Source organism: Strix uralensis, unplaced genomic scaffold (assembly GCF_047716275.1).
Source record: "Strix uralensis isolate ZFMK-TIS-50842 unplaced genomic scaffold, bStrUra1 scaffold_364, whole genome shotgun sequence".
In the NCBI taxonomy this organism is placed as follows: Eukaryota; Metazoa; Chordata; class Aves; order Strigiformes; family Strigidae; genus Strix; species Strix uralensis.
In genome coordinates this window covers 39037-55464 of record NW_027436958.1, presented here as the reverse complement: position 1 = coordinate 55464, position 16428 = coordinate 39037, and the positions used below count along the sequence as shown (strand labels likewise).

Below are 16428 nucleotides of genomic sequence, written 5' to 3'. Positions count from 1 at the left end.
CTCTGTCTTGTGCCGTCTAACTACAATTTGTTTGCATTCCCTGTCTCAATGCAGCAGGATAGAGAAACACTGGGATTGACCCAGGCATCATGAAAACAAGGAACCTGGAACAGAATTCACCAAGGAGACAGGAACTGCTAGACAGCAGCTAGACTGCTACTGAAAAAACATTTCAAGGTCCACAATAAGTACGAACTAGCACTTCACACTCAGTCACCAGCTCTCCCCTGAACGACTCCAGGGCAGTGATAAACAAGCACACGGAATCAAATGCCGCCTGACCTACAAACTAAAGATTGCCCATCGGTGTCACCGCACGGGCAGAGCAGGTACTGGGGAAGAACATTTGTGTGACTGCCCATCGATTTACTGCCGCAGGGTCAGGATACACCGGCTGGAAGGGGGAAAGGATGTGAACTTCACTTTGCTTAGACAGCCCAGCAAAACTGGCCCAGCAGTTCAGCCACTTTTAGAAGTCTTTCAGCATCTATTTCCAACTGCCAATCTTCACTTCTCAGGAAAAAAACTGGGGGTTTTGAGAGAGACCTTACAAAATTATCCCTCGCACAGTAACCTGATCAGGAACATTCAGAGAAAGCCACATTTCCCCCTCCCCCCATTTAAGCTGGATACCCACCCTCATCCCAGGGTAGAGCCTCAGCCGGCGGCAGCCTGCAGCCAGCCAGGCCGCTGGGAGGGTGCCGGGACACCCCAGCGCAGAGCCCAGCACAGAGCCGCCCCCAGAACCACCCCAAAACCAGGGGCTGCGACCCCCGGGGCTGAGCCCCAGAGCCTCCAGCCGCGCCCGCTCCCTGCCTGCCCCTGGCAGAGGCCGGGCAGTTCTGGAGAGGAGCTTTCCCCGGCGGGGGGCGGGTTCCCCCCAGGGCCAGCTCGGGAGCTGTGGGAAACGCTCCTCGGGCGGCCGCTGCCCCGCCGGGCCCTCGGCGCGGGGAGCCCGGCGCTGAGGGAGCCCTTGCAGCGGGGCCGGGCCGAGCTGCCCGTGGGCAGGGCCCGCCAAAGGTGGCCCCACCGGCAGCCCTGTCCCTGCTCCAGCCGGGGGACGTTCCCGGGCACAGGGCGAGGAGAAGAGCCCATCACCCTCCTGTCAGCTCGTTCTCACCCAGGTAGTGCTGAGGAGCCGGCCAAGTGTCGCTTGACTAATGGTGGGACTGGGTGATCTTCAAGGTTTTTTCCAACCTGGACGATTCTGTGACTTCAGCTGGTACTGGGAGCCCTTCGCACACGCGGTTAATGGCGGCAGATGGATTCGAGCACTCACCACAGCTCACTGCCATGTGGATTTTGGGCCAACAGAGTCTATCACAAGCCAGGTCCTAAAGCTACCGAAAGACCCTGAGGCTACTCTGCACCGTGGCGTTTAGATGGCAGTGCCCCGCTAACATCCCAGATGCAGAAAGTTTAAGGTAAAACCATAATGCTTTTGTAAAGTTGAATACATCTTTGGAAAAAAGCTTGCTTCCCAACTGTCTTGATGTCTTGTAATATCAGAGCCTTTCTCTGAGATTAGCACGTACATCATTTCTGTACTTTTCTGGGTTGTCTGTCTGTATTGCCTTTGTTGAAGGAAAATAGATTTTTCTCTTGCAAGATACTTTGAAGGAACACAAACTGAACTTTTGTCCTGAAGCTTCAACAAACTCAGAAAACCAACGTTTGCTGTTCAGACACAAAGGTACTTTTAGCAGGACAGTCTTATCTAACCTAATCAAATACCTTCATACTATGGAAGTTTAAAAGTGACTTTATTTATTTGTTGAATGTGCGTGACAGTACTTGTGCTAACATTTCAAAGTCTGAAAATCAGATGCTTCTCTAGGAGGTTGTGGTGGTAAAGCCAAAAAAGAAGAAAAAAAGTTTTCAAGCAGATTTGTTGAGAGTTTTTTTTAAACCTCTGGTCATGCTCTTGTTATTTGCAGAAGTTCATGTGGCTTTTAACACTTTATGATCCTCACAGCACTGCTGTGATCCTAGAATCAGGAAAACTGTTGTTTGTATGCTGCTTCTGTGCTTTTCTCTCAGGTTGATAACCATCTATTTGATGTGAGGAAAATACCGGCCTTTATTTTTTTCCAAGTTTAGATGGCTAATTAGCCAATTTTTTAAAAAATCTGTTTCTGCTGCATGCTTTGGTATTGCAAGGCTAGCTGTATTTGCCTACAGATGGGATGAAAGTTTTTTCATGGAGAGGTGATACCTTTCTTTAAATCACCTACAACTTTCAGGAGAAAACAGCTCTTCAAGCAGGAAGGTTTTCCTCAGGTGCAATTCTAATGTTAAATGGAAATGAAGAGTAATCAAGCTTATCTTGATTGCTTCAATCACGTAAACTATTGAAAAGGGTGGGGGTGCCTGAGAAACAAGGGCTGTTACTGATGGTTGAAGCGAGATGGTCAGGTCGTGAGTTCTTATAGTGACTAGAGCTCAAATAGAAAAAAAAGAGTATTTTTTGTCTGGAGAAGAGACAGTTCTGAAGTGCTATGAGAGCAGTAGTTCAGCAGAAACACTGTTGAACTTTTGCTCGAGTTTATGAATTCTAGTTTCCGATATTATTGTTATAAATGCAGAGGCAGAGCTGCAAATATCTTTTATAAATTTATTTGCAATAAGAACAAGTAAAAAAAAGTGTGGCACGCCGGGGGGCAGGGGGGGCTTTCTGCTCCCCACCGACGAGCACCAGGTAGTGCTGCGTCACTCCCTTTCATAGTCCCATCTTCACATGCGCAGCAGGGTCCCTTAAACTTTCCCGGGCTTTCTGGTGTTGCTGGGGCTCCTGGCAGGGATTCCTCCAATCAGCAGAGCCCCCTAAACTTTCCCGGGCTTTCTGATGTTGCTGGGGATCCTGGCAGGGGTTCCTCCAATCATTTTTCACCTGCGCAGTCCGGTGTTGCTGGGGTCTTCTGACGGGGGTCCTGCCAGTAATTTTCCACCTGCTTAACAACAGTCACTGAGGAAAAAAAACCTCCAAACCCCTTTTAACCATAAAGCCATGATAAATCTCCTTTAACTTATGTACATGGCAAACACCAACAAAGTCACCATATTTTTAACACGAATCACCACCATATTCTTCACATTACCTTCTTTATTTGAGAGTGTTTCTTGAAGGAGAGAACTGAGAAGACAGATTGGGATGGCCACTCTGTGAGTAATATGTTTTCCTAGAAAACAAGGTTCTTTTGGTTTTTGCTAGCTATTTACATAAAATTCTTTCTAAGATGTGACTTGCATTTCACCTACATCATTTCCATAGTATTATGTGTAGCAGTGATTAAAGCCGATTATGTTTCAGAATGTGTAGAATGTGAGAAGAGTTTGTTTCAAGGTAATGCTTTCCTTTGCTGTGTGTATTCTGTTAACTTTAAAACAGTTCTGTGTAGTGCCTGGGTTATAGAAAAGCCCAATAACCAATTAAATATTGTTAGTTGGGGCTCTTTTTTTGATGTGCATATGTGTTATCCGGATAGCATATTGAAAAAGTGAAATCTGTGTTCTTAGAGTCATATGGGGGGGGGGGTGTTTTGGGTTTGTTTGCTTAGCTTTATAAATTGCTGGTATGTTCTAAAGGAATAAATATTCTCTGTAATATAAATGAGGTGATACCTGAGTACTTCTAGTCTGTTAGAGGGTATCACTGATTTTATGGAGATGGGCTTTATAAATACATAGGCTGTGTGTTTTCTTGTGTTATAGTCTGTGCATCTTGTATTTTAATCTTGTCTGTAGAGTTAATGGTAGGGTGATGTGTTTTAGAAAACACTTCTGGGAGAGCTTGTGTTTGATAAACTTACAAAATTCAACAGTCTGAATGCTTATTCTTGGCTAAAAAGTTGTTTTTGTACTCGCTGTAGGCTTTGCTGTCATTTTTTACCCCTTTTCAGCTGCTGCCCCTGTATTCCACAGGGGATATTTGCTTGTAAATGCCTGTCCCTTTTCAGTAGAAGGTGACAATCTTGTCTTATTTTTCACCCCTTACAAACTCTTCTTGTCTATTCAAAGTGGGCTAACTTTCTGCTCAGTGCACAATTCCTGTAAGTTGTTTAGGCTAATCTTTTAAATTTCTTTGCTGTGTCAAGTTTTGGCTCGATAAGTCAGTTCAAGTGTCTGATCATGTAGCTGTGGTCAGAAATACTGACCCAAGGGAAGAAGAAAGAACATGTTGTGAGGAGAGAAGAGGATGAGATGGTTTCTTTCAATATCCCCGAGGTAAATCCTGTACCTTATACAGATCAGATCCTTCTCGCTTACTTAAACTGTATTTTCATAGAGTAGTTCTGTGACAATTAAACCGGTCTAACCCAGGCTGAGGTGACTTTCTCCTTTCGCTCAGAGTCTGTGCTGAATTGGTGTTGAGCTAGATGGGTTTCCTGACTGTTGGAATATGTGCAGGCTCCTGAACACTGCTGGGGGTGCAGGGGAGAAGCAGAGCCGCAGCTGTGGAGGGGAGAGGTGGGATGACAGACAGCAGTCTGGATTTAGACTGGTTTACAATGTACCCAAGAACTTGCATCCTTTTCCAGTATATCAGTTGGTTTAAGAAAGTTTACAATCTGTCTACAGTTTCTCTGCTTTTATTCTCCTTCTGCATTGTGAAATGTGTACAGCTGGGTGTGCATGTCTGCCTGTCAGAGTTGTACACAGGCATACCCGTAACCGCGTAGATGAATGCGGATTCTAGTGAAGTACTTCGAGTTTCTATATTGGCGAGATAGCTTGGAGGTTTTCTGATGGGGAGAATACAACTATCAGCTTTATAGGATCAGGTCTTATCCATAGAGGGATGCACATTAATATTACCACAGTTAAATATTTTCATGATCTGTGTCACAGGCTGAACTCTGTATCTTAGGGGTATGGGGAAGATTATACGTTCAGATCTGGGCTTTAACACCTGTCCCATCTGTCGGCTGACCTTCTGGCACTGTTGGTTGTCTGTCTGTGTTTGTTTGAGAGAGTTCTTTTACTAAGTGGGGTGTCTCTGAGGGGCTGATATTTATGAGGAAGTGTGTTGCTGGAGTCATACAACAATGCTAACAATAAGCAATGTGCCTATGTGAATGGAAAAAGTGTGATATTTTAGTCTGTCGTTTTCTTACCGTGTAGCTTTTTCTCAGATGAATTATGTCTTGCAAGCTATTAAAAACTTCATCCAGAAGGATTTTTATTGTATTTTATTTGGCAAAGTGCTTCATGACTCTTGTTAGAATGTTAGAATATTAAAATGTAATGATTAAAGGAGAGTGAAACTTTAAACAGATTTTTGAAGGCAGTTTTGAGGAACTTTTTGTATATGCATGAAAAGTTATGTACCAACTATTGTACCTGAACCTTTCTGCATCAACATACAAAATCTACTGAAAGGTGAAACTGCTACAGAGAAAATATAGGTGTGATACTCAAATATTATCCCCAGAACAGAGAAAAACTTATCAAAATTATTTTCATCAAACTTTGGAATTTTCTTACAAATGTGGAGGATCTTATCTGTGTAATGTACACTATTTCACTAGAGAGAGATTTTTGTCAGCAATAAGTTGTATATATGCATGTAGGCCCTGAAGAATATCAGCTAACAATAACATGAAATTCAATACTGGAAAGCTGCATTTTGTAGTAAATGTTCTCAAGATTTACTGATACATCGCATTATGTGGGCAGGTATATGGTAAGAGATAACAGTGACCAGTAGAAGGTGGGGCTGCTGAAGACAGATTTCAGATGGATGGATTTAAACAAATAGTGGTTGAAGGGTTTTTTTAGTTGGTTGTTTGTGGTTTTGTGTTTTTCCTTTATCTCTGAATCTCATCGATTTACTTAAGGGACATAATTCTATAGAATGTTGGTATTTGTAACCTAACAAGCTACTCTGAAATGTGAATGCATAAACCATTCATATTTTCAGTTGGTCCAGACTGTTGCTGCTGAAGCACTAAGCTTGCCTTGGTGGGCATGACTCTGGCACTGTGGTGTTGATCTGTGTCTTTCTCGGCTGGCTCGCTGCTGATGGCTCTTAGCTCCTGGTGCTGCCAGTTGTAGTGGGCTCCTGGCTTCCCTGCAATCACCTGGTAGGATTTCAACTGGCCACTGTCCGTTGAGCCAGCAAAACAGTACTTCTGCTCTGCTGCTTTCCCAGGGAAGTCTTGAATGTTTGTGCCCCTTAATGGGAAATGAGTCACAGCTCATCACCAGGACACTGCCACCAAAAGACTAGAGATAAACTTGCACTGGCTTGTAGGGCAGGTGCGGTATCATCAGGAGGTGGACAGGTTTCACCTCAAATTGAAGCAAAGGTTAATTATGGTGTTACCAGCTTCTGAAACAGGTCAGTTAATGGGAACTAACTGCAGGCTTGCTGAAGCAGCACTAATGTGGCTGCTCTCAATGAAGTGTGTCTCTGATCAGCTCATTTTCTCTCAGCAGGCTGAAAAATAGCCCCAGTATGAGTGCTTAGTCTACAGTCATGTTGATTTTGCTTTAGGTTTGTCTTTAGCTGTTGGAGATTAATGAATCAAAATGGTGTTTGAATTTACAACCAGTCCTCATCACTTGGCAGTGTTATTTCTAGCTGTTCTCTGCTTGGCTTACCTGAGCCCATCAGCTGAAGGACTCTGCTATTCTGCCATGTGGGAGTGGGGTGCAGCCTTCAATGTCTAGGAACTAGTGAGGTGATAGCAGAGGGTGTTGAAACCTTTTTTACTTTTCCAACTGTGTAAGTACTGTGCTGTGTATTTGTTGCAACCATGTCCAAATCCACCAGTGGCCTTTCCTCTTCACCCATTTTTGCCCATACCACAATCTTCCCTGACCCCAGAAGAGGAGCCTCCTTTGATTCCACCAGCAGCCATCAGACACAGCGACAGTATGTTGGGGATAGTCACTGATGTGGAAGTGCAGACAGGACCTTAGATGCTTGATAGCGAAGCACAAGCAAAGGGTCTGCTTAGCAAGGTCTGTGTGTGCTGGTGTTTGGATAAGCAGCTGGCGTATGGATCGCAGGTTTCTTCAAGGGGAAAGCTAAGGTGGTGAGTTTGAGTGTCCCTCTGAAGTGTTGATCTCCTATAGACAGCCTAGATATTTTGGTTCTGTAAAGATTTGATTTGAACTCTGGTCCCTCTAGAGGTATTACACACATAATATTCTTTGCACAGCAGTTTACCATTAAGGTGTTTCCTTTTGGGGAAGAAAGTTGAGTGGAAAGTGCACTTGTTCTAGAGAAACAATCTTAAATTAAAAGAACAGTGATCTCTGCTAGCTAACACCTGAAGAAGGAAAAAACCTTTTGTGGTAGGTGTTGGTTCAGAAGTCTCTTGGGTCAGAAATAGTTGCCAGGAAGGTATTACCCAAATTCAGTGGGATATGCCTCCTGTAGTTCTTTTTTTTTTTTTTTCTTTACAATACTACCTTCATTTTATAGGTAATATTTATTTTATAGGAAGTGCTGAAGAGGTGTAACTTGTTGATGTTTAAAAAGGGTTTTCTCTGACCTGAATAGAAGCTTCTACAGATGAATGTGTTGTATCTTTGTTATGAATAGCTTTAAACAGAGAGCATAAACACTTTTCTCTTGATAGAGAAAGAGAATTAACCTGTTTAATCTTTGCATTGTTCTTAAGTTTTATTTTGGGTGGGGGTGGGGACCCAACTCCTTGCACAGTTGATGTTGTGTAGCACTGTTATTTGTTCTAGTTCCATTATGGCTCGAACATGGCTGTGAGACTGGTTTTGGGCATTAAAGCCTGATCCTAATACCTTCAATGCACTATCTCTTATCATGCTGAGGAGTCTTTGCCATTAATTCATTCATTTCTTGCAGAGATCGCATCTAGTTCTATTGCTTGCAGGGAAACTCGAAAGAGAGGAATGGATACTGATAATTGCTGAAACACCTCAATTCTGTGTGAGAGCTGGGAGAAATGTTCATATCCATTGGCTTTGTAGTAAGACCTTGCTGAAGTTTTTTCTCGCCTTTTTACACAATAGCATGATGTTCAGCTTCATGCGGAAACTTAACATCCATCAGAAAATAGTCAATTTGAATTGTAAACTTGAGCCCATGGCAGGGAACCCTCAGCTGGCCAGCTTCATCTAGCTGGTCTCCTGTGCTTGAGGAGGCAGAGGCTCACCCCTTTAGCTGGCAGGGCTCTAGGGAGGGTGTGTAGGTGTGCTTGTTTTTAACCCGTTCTTGATAGGGCCCATTGTTTGAAGGGAAACAAAAAATAAATAATTCTGCTCTAACATAAAACACAAGTAAATTACATTGATCCTTTTAATAATTGCTCCTTTGATGGCAGCATGGCTAGGCAGTGCATCCAGACATGGATAACAGCTGTCTGGGTGGAGCTGTGCTCTTGTGGAGACCCGCTGTCTCCGGGAGCTGAGCAAGGACAAGGCTGTTTGTTCTGCTGCTGTTTGTTCACAGTCGCTATTTTCCCATAGTCTGTGTGTTCCCATAGTCCTTACACTGAAATGGGGAGAGAAAAATTGAAAGCTAAAGAAACTCTCCTGATGTTCTCTCTATGCTTGCTTCCATTCTGGGCTTCCCTTCTGATATTTGTATATTTGTGCTGTTCTTCCTGGGTAATTATGAAGGGGCAACTCACAGGGGATACATGAACTCTGTTACAGAATGGAGAAGGGGATGAGAGCTTTGAAAGATACAGCGTGACATAAACACTGTTTTGTCTTTTCCACTGTATTTATATCTTCAAATTTAGAGGAAAAAAATACTTAAAATTAACTAAAGCCTACCACCATATTCTGAAGCAAAAATGTAATTTAGAGTAGTTGGAAAGGAGCTGTAAAAGAAGAGTACAGTCATAGCTAGATCTCATCTTCTTTTAGAGAGCTTTGTGATTTTTGGCACCTGTACTCAGCCTGGTGCATTGTTCATGGGGCTTCTTTGTTGTAGTTGATAAAGTAGACTATAAATAATTGTTCTTTTCTGTTTGAACAGTTGCCCAGTCAGGGAATTGGCATGTGCAAGGTAAGCAAGGAAGTAATGCTGACTTTATCATAACAACCTGAAAAAGAAAAGATGAAGCATAGGAGAATGACAAGTAATGGGCTGAGAAGTTTGGAAAAGATGAGGAGCGTTACAGAACAAAGTTATTACAATTCTGTAGTTTATGTGAGTATCCTTTAGGATTTCTCGCATATCAGTGTTTGTACATGTGATTATGCATAGTCAGTCATTTTTGCCTTGATGACTGGCAAACAAATGTATGGGACAGAATCAACATCCCATACAAATATGAAAGTGCTTCCAATGACATTAAAATTGTTCTAACACACCTATTACGTATTCTCTCAGCTACAGGTAAAACTTGAGTGAGAGAATAGAAAGCAAGAGCGAGAGAGGAACAAAAATGAACAGTGGAAAAGATGAGCGTGGTGTTCATGCAACTGCTTGTAAATAAGGCAGTTCAGGGGCTGCCTGCAGGAATATATGGCCTGGGATGGGTGTTCCAGGGTGTGGGGAAACACTGACAGGTTTTGAGCGGCTGAATACAGGGTTTATTCTCAGGTACATCGTCTACTAAAATACAAACGGTTTCCAGGTGGTATAAATGTAATTTACTCTTTTTTTTTTTCTTTATGTTTTCTTTATGCTGTGAGAAAAGAAGAAAATGGCAATTGTGCAAATAAGCCCACAGTCTGTGGGAGCTCACAATTCTTACTGTATATCTAGCAGTCACATTTATGTCTTTATTGTACTTTCACCTACCAGGTTCTTCTTAGATAATGTATATTTAGTCTTTTTCTATTAATAAATTTCATTTTAGTCTGAAAGATCTTTCTTTTGCTTGCTGTCTGCAGCAATGTAATGAAAGGGAGGTGCTCAGAGGGAAGATGGCTGTGAAGATTTGACATGTGTACTGTGTTACTGTCTTCTGAGATGATTGAAAATTGGTGCAGTAGGAATTTGTTGCCAGGTAAGTTTTCCATCTTTGAAGCACACTCTTTTCCCTGAGGAGCTCTTGTTTAATCAATGATAACTAGATATGGTAACCCCTTTCTGGGATGGCTCAGTCTACTCTTCAAAGAGAAGTTTCTAGGCGGTGTTCTTTGCTATTTTGTGCAGGAATATTTAATTATTTCAGGTATTTAGGAAATAATACTACTTTCTGCAAGGTTGCTTTTAATTATGCTCTCATCTGCCAAACTTCAGGAATATTTAATCCTAGTGTGAAACCAGGGACAAGCGTGAGCCCAAAAAGTCATTCTTTAATGCTTAGTGTTACATGATTTGCTGTATCACCTGAGCAAATGACCAGCACTTAAAGAGATGAAAGAGTTACACAGCTAAAATCATGCACATCTTGAGAAATAAAAGAAGTCTGGTCATTTCAACATGGCTGTGAAAATAGTGTGCCATTTTAAGATAACTGAGATAACAGAAAACTAGGTGGGGAAAAAAAAAATGTTCAGTTACAACTGTTGGGGGGAAGTGGAGGGAAGAATGGTGGTCTTCGTGTGCCTGTAAATTTGCCAGGTAGCCCCATAAGTGCAAGTATGCTTTTTGTTAAACTCCTGGTTCCTTCCCTTGATGGATGACCAGCAGGTTCTTAATGTTTCTGGGGACTGTTGCGTAAAGTATATGGATGATGACACTGAATGCGCTCTACAGTCTGGGTAAATACAATTTGTTGCAATGATCCTAGAAAGCAGTGGGTATTGTTGAGCAGAACTTTTTGTTCATGAATCATCATCATCAGCTTGAGTTAGGTTTTGGTGGTTGGTATACTGTAACTGTCACTTCAGTGTGATGCTGCTGAAATGCAGATTCTTGTATAAACTTGAGGCTTATGCAGGGCTTTCTAGCGGGCATGAGATCTTTCTACATGTGCCATACTGTATGAAGTGGACTCTGCTGTGTCGCTCTACGTTCTCTAACCTTTCTTTTGCATGTGTCCTCCTGGCTATGGTATTTCAAGGTCACCTGCCTGAGGAGCATAGTAAGAGAAGAGCTCAGTTCTGAAGCTCAGGGCTGTGATTTTCTAGCAGCAAAACTACAGTGATCTTGCTGCTGTGAGAATTGTCCTCGATGCGGCATCCACGTGTGCAGCAGTATCTATGAATTGTCTGCTTTTGCTTTAGGGTTTCTTTCACTGCTCATAATTTCTTGAGGCAAAAAACCAGGAAGTAAAATTAATTTTTTGAAACATAAATAATGTGATTAGGCATTTAGATGTTTCTGTGGTGTGTGATCTGTACCCCTAGTTAGTCAAGCCTGCAGGAAGAACCTACTGGCCAAATACTTGGTTCATAACTGTGCTGTGCAAATCTTGTTATCATGTAATGGTCTGAGGTAGAATGTCGCTTCTGAGTGAAGGTTCCTCAGAAAGGCTGGGTCTAAAGTGATAACGTAGACACAGATCTGGAACTGTTACTCTGCAGCATAGTAGTTGTACTCTCAGGTGCCTCAAATACTACATTCAACAGTAGCATGTTTCTATCATTATTTTCACCTGTAAGAAAAACAGAATGGGAAAAGCAAAGGCAGTTAAAATGATCTAAAATATTTCCAGACTGGAAAGGTAAAATGAGACTCCCTGCCTGGGAACACCTCTTTTCAAAGACTGTTTCCCTGAGGAGAAGGTGTGGTGAGGGCTCTGCAGTTCAGGAGGGAACAGAAATGCCTTTTGGAAACCGTGTAGGATGATGGAGAAGTAGGGTTGTGTCATCACTGTGTTTTAAGAGACAAAAAATAGCTATTTAGCGATTTTGAATAGAAGTTGTTGTTCCTCTCCCCTGAGTTGGCCATGAGGAAGCATAACAAGCCTACTGCACCCTTTTTTCTTAATTTAAAGCCGTTGCAGAGCACTGCAGAGAGGCTTTGGCTCTGGAGAGCTGGAATAAAGCACATGCTAGCGAAGGTTTGCTCTAGGGCCTTGTTCAAGCCCGTTCCTGTGACTGCCCTGACCCCTAGTGACTGCAGAAACAGTTAAATAATTAACAGATTCAATTGTTTTAAAAAAATATATATCTTTACATAACGTCTTGCTTTACAAGGGAGCTTTTATCAGCAAGTGTCTTCATTAGGAGGAAATTGTCAACATCCTTCTATTTTAAGCAATCTCTAAGTTCCCAGAGAAGTTTTGCTCAGTTTTTATTTTACAACCAATTTCTTTCTCATTTGAGTGTTGACTTGAGATGGATTTTGCTACCTTAATTAGTAAATAGCTTCATTAAAATATCAGTGCTGCTAAGATGTTGGGAGTTGATGGTTTAAATTTAGCCATATAAATTTGTTCAGGAATGCTGGATCTCAGGCTGGAAGCTTTGCAAACTTTTAATACAATACAGGTGGTACCACTGTTAATCTGTTCGAGATCTGATATGATGCACCTACAGGAGATGTCTGATGATCTTGAGAAGTACCATCTGGAAAAACATTAGTATGTTTTAACAGGTGTAAGGTGAAAGCAACAAATCCTTTCTTTCCCTTGGGCCTTTCAATTCAGCAGCAGACGATGTATGTGCACACGTAATACCAAGGCAAGTTCAGCTCTCCTTCAGTAGCCCTCTGCCTTGGATCTTTGGCTCGTTATCTCAGGACTTATTTTCAAGTAGTGTTAGTTTCAACCAGTGTGGGGGATTTGTCATGCAGGGAGTATGTGAAAACACAGAAATACAGTCTTTAGGGCCCCGCTGCATGAATGTAGAATATCCTCAATTTTCTTTGACTCCCCTTTGGGGCCCTAATGACAGAGACAACCAGACAGAAGATGACTAAGAAACATAGTAGGGGATGCACCCATGATCTATAAAGCACACGTATGTTTTTAATATTTTTATGGATCTTAGTGCTGTTGAGGCTGTGAAAAGGAAATGTTAGATAAGGATTTGATTACACAAAGCACCGATCCCTGTGTGTTCCTCTGATTTCAGTCAAGAGCAGTTCACACCTCACAGGAACTGCTAATATCTCATTGACCCATGTATTTATTGTACAGTGATGAGGTATTTCTTACTAACTATGACTTTCTGGACTGAGCAATTGATGACTCAAGAGAACAGGATTTGTAATTTCTCTGCAGGAAGCTCCAGTGAAGAGGGAGGAGATAATGTACTGAGGTTGTGGTTCCACAACAATCCAGGACCAGCCAAGTGTTGCCCCCATGGCCGTGTCCTTCTCCTCCTGCTTTTGTCTGTCTTTCCCTTGAGCTGGGCCTCTCACTCAGCCCGATCCTGTGCTGGGCATATCGGCATGTCAAGATGCTAGAAGATTATTTTCTTTCAGCTTTGGCTTGTTGGGGTGGCTTTTTGGGGTGGGGAGGTGGGTGAAATTGCATCGGGAGGTGCTAGTTCTTTATGATCCCAGTTTGGAAAGGCACTCGGATTGTGTAAAGCATCTCTTCAGGTGCTGGTTTTCTGAGATCGCATTTAAAAGGAAAGGAGGACAGTGTAGATAATCCTACAACCATTCAGATGCTGGGAGCCCCAAGTTGTGCAGCACTGAATGGGCCTGCGACTATGGCCCAAGCACACCCTGCACCTCCTGTCCATGGAAAAGTCACCCCGTTTTGGTCATTGGAGCTCTTACAGGACTTTCCCAAAGAAGCCAACTCTATTCCTCATTTCCACTGTCAGACAAAAAGGACGTTCACCTGAGAACCTGTCGCTGCGCTCTTAGGTAGCGGCTAGGCCAGGCCTTATCTAACTGGACACAGTATCCCTCTGAGTACGATTTTAAATTGTCTCAGGCAGACAACGTAGACCGTGTTGCCGCAAGGCATCGGGTACTACAATTTGAAACTGCGATGTCTAGTTAGAGGGGAGGCGAGACGCTTAGTCCTTGATTTCAAAAAGGTGTTTCTTGTCTGTTTTTTTACATTTTCTAACTCTCAGCTAAACCAGATACTCTAGATTTTTCTATTCTTCTCTCAGTTAAGGAAAGTGAGGCCTAACTTCATGCATGTTTACAATCACTATAGCCTCTATAAATTTCACAGAATCCCAGAATCGTTCAGGTTGAAAAAACCCCTTGGGATCATCGAGTCCAACCCTCAGCCTACTCTGCAAAGTTCTCCCCTACACCACATCCCGCAACATCGCATCCAAACGACCCTTAAACACATCCAGGGATGGTGACTCCACCACCTCCCTGGGCAGCCTATTCCACCGTCTGACCACTCTTTCTGTGAAAAATTTTGTCCTAATGTCCAGTCTGAACCTCCCCTGTTGCACTTGAAAGCCATTCCCTCTTGTTCTATCGCTAATGACCTGTGAGAAGAGACCAGCACCAACCTCTCTACAAGACGTAGTTGTAGAGAGTGATGAGGTGTCCCCTTAGCCTTCTCCTCCTCGGACTAAAGAGTCCCCATTCAAATGATTAAAAATTAGGTTTCCAAATAGAAAAAAAATTACATCATGACCACCTGAGGTTTATGCAAGATACTCTCCATAAAGTAGGGTAGAGAGCTGTATGACTGTATTTCTCCTAGAACGATAGAATCATTTCAGCTCGAAGGCACCCTGAAAGGTGTCTGATCCATCCCCGTGTTTTAGACAGTCACAATGAAGAAAAAGCTCCAAGGAAGAAAAACACTTTTACATTCACAGTTACAGGTGCCACCCAGATAAGTGCTGGATCCCAGAGCTACAGAAAGAAGTTTGAAGGGCTCTCCTCGCAAACCGATGATGTTCTGAGAATGACCAAAGGTCAGGTAAATGCGAAAAGGGGAAAATGCCTGAGACAAAGATAGAAATCACGTCTAGGTAACAGCTGGGTGTGAGGTTGGTTTCTTCAGAAGGCAATATGAAAGTATCCTTCTTCTCAGTCTTCCTCTCACTTTGATCTTGGTCTTTACCCAATCTTTGATACTGGAAAAAGGAAGTTAAGAAAGATGAAACAGAAACCGAATGAGATATTAACTTGGAGCGAGGGTTATGTTTGTGTTTTCACAGATGCCAGCTCTCGCTGGGTTCCTGCTCGGTGTTTGGCCTGTGTTGGAACCTGTCTCAGGGTGAAGGATGGGTGGTCTCACAACCAAACGCCACCGGAAGCCCTGAAAATCCGTTCTCTACGTGCTTGGTAGAAATACCTGTGGATACATGGCCGAATCCACTGCAGTTTTGGCTTAGCAAACAAACTAATGCTACTTCTTTAGCTTTAAGTGGTCTTTTAACTGATGCCGATAGTGTTAGACATGCTATGTTACAAAATAGAGCTGCCATTGATTTTTGCTTTTAGCACAAGGGCATGGATGTGAAGATCTTGAAGGAATGCCTTATCTGAATGGTTTGACTCCCTGGGAATTACAGGATTGTTAAAAGAATTGTTAAAAGGAGGAATCATTGTAATTATTGTGATTATTGTGTTTGCTATTATTTTGCCATGCTAAATTACCTGTATTGGACAATCGTTGCAAAAAGGCTTACAAGGAGTTTAGATTGCTTAAAAACAAAAAGAGGGATATGTGGGGATTCTAAAGGAGTCCCTGCGAGAAAATGGACCTGTGAGCAATCCTGCATATGAGCAAGACTGGTAAAGCCTCAGCGTCGGCAAGGACATAACCCAGAAAGAATGAAGAAGAACACAGGAAGTTAAACAACTTCAGGGTGTGGGTTTGGGCAGAGAAGGAAGTTTGTACAATGTCAATGTGGCAGTTTTCATCCAATCAGAAGAAAGAGCTTAAGGAGCTTGTGCAAAGCTAACTGTCCAGTCAGAAAGAATTATACCATGTGATTCTCACTAGCATTATAAAAGGCTTGCTTCACCGCAATAAAATTGACATTGCTTAATCATGTTGATTGTCGGCATGTCCGTATCTCCCACACCTGTGTCATTGTAGTCTTTAGTCTTTCACAGTGTTTTGTCTCCATTACTCACTGAGGTGTTATCGCCCATATATCATCCACCGTTCTGGCATTCTCACATGGCAGGCCACACCTGGGCATCTGCGTCACATCACCTCAGCATCGTTGTGTGTACTGTCAGGCTGTGTCTCTTGGTCTGGCATTAACTCTACCCTGTGTGGTACTCTTGCATCCTTAGGTCATGTTTGTGAGCATGTAGACGTGTGTGTTTGAGGTGGAGCTGCTTTGTGTGTTTGTAGCCATTCTGGATGGGGTGGAATGGTCCCAGAAGGGGATGATGATTTGTCGGTGAGCGTGGCCTGTTCGGGTGGAGATTGTGTAGGTTGGTTTTGGGGATAGGCAGTAGTTATCGGTAAGCAGGCTCTAGAGTTCCTTCTTTTGTCTTTTGCAGGTACAATAGGGCCACCGGGAATCCAGAAGCAAATGCTTCCATGAAGTTTTCCAGAGTGTACAAAATGAAGCAAAGAAGGACCAGGAGCAGTGCACAGAGGGGAACATATTCCTCTTCTTCCAACTATGAGGGCCTGCGGTGTGGAATCTTATGAAGTGGTTGTGATGGCTTGAGGTGCATGATGATGCAGTTGGGGT

At 42.9% G+C, this 16428-nt stretch overlaps 1 long non-coding RNA gene across 1 annotated transcript; it reads left to right on the top strand.

Annotated features, from left to right (window-relative positions):
• Nucleotides 1-1371: 1371 nt before the first annotated feature.
• LOC141938851 (uncharacterized) lies at nucleotides 1372-15242 on the top strand. Its single transcript, XR_012627404.1, has 3 exons — nucleotides 1372-1424; nucleotides 9835-9950; nucleotides 14929-15242. It is a non-coding gene; the product is annotated as an uncharacterized LOC141938851 (long non-coding RNA).
• The last annotated feature ends 1186 nt before the right edge of the window (nucleotides 15243-16428 follow it).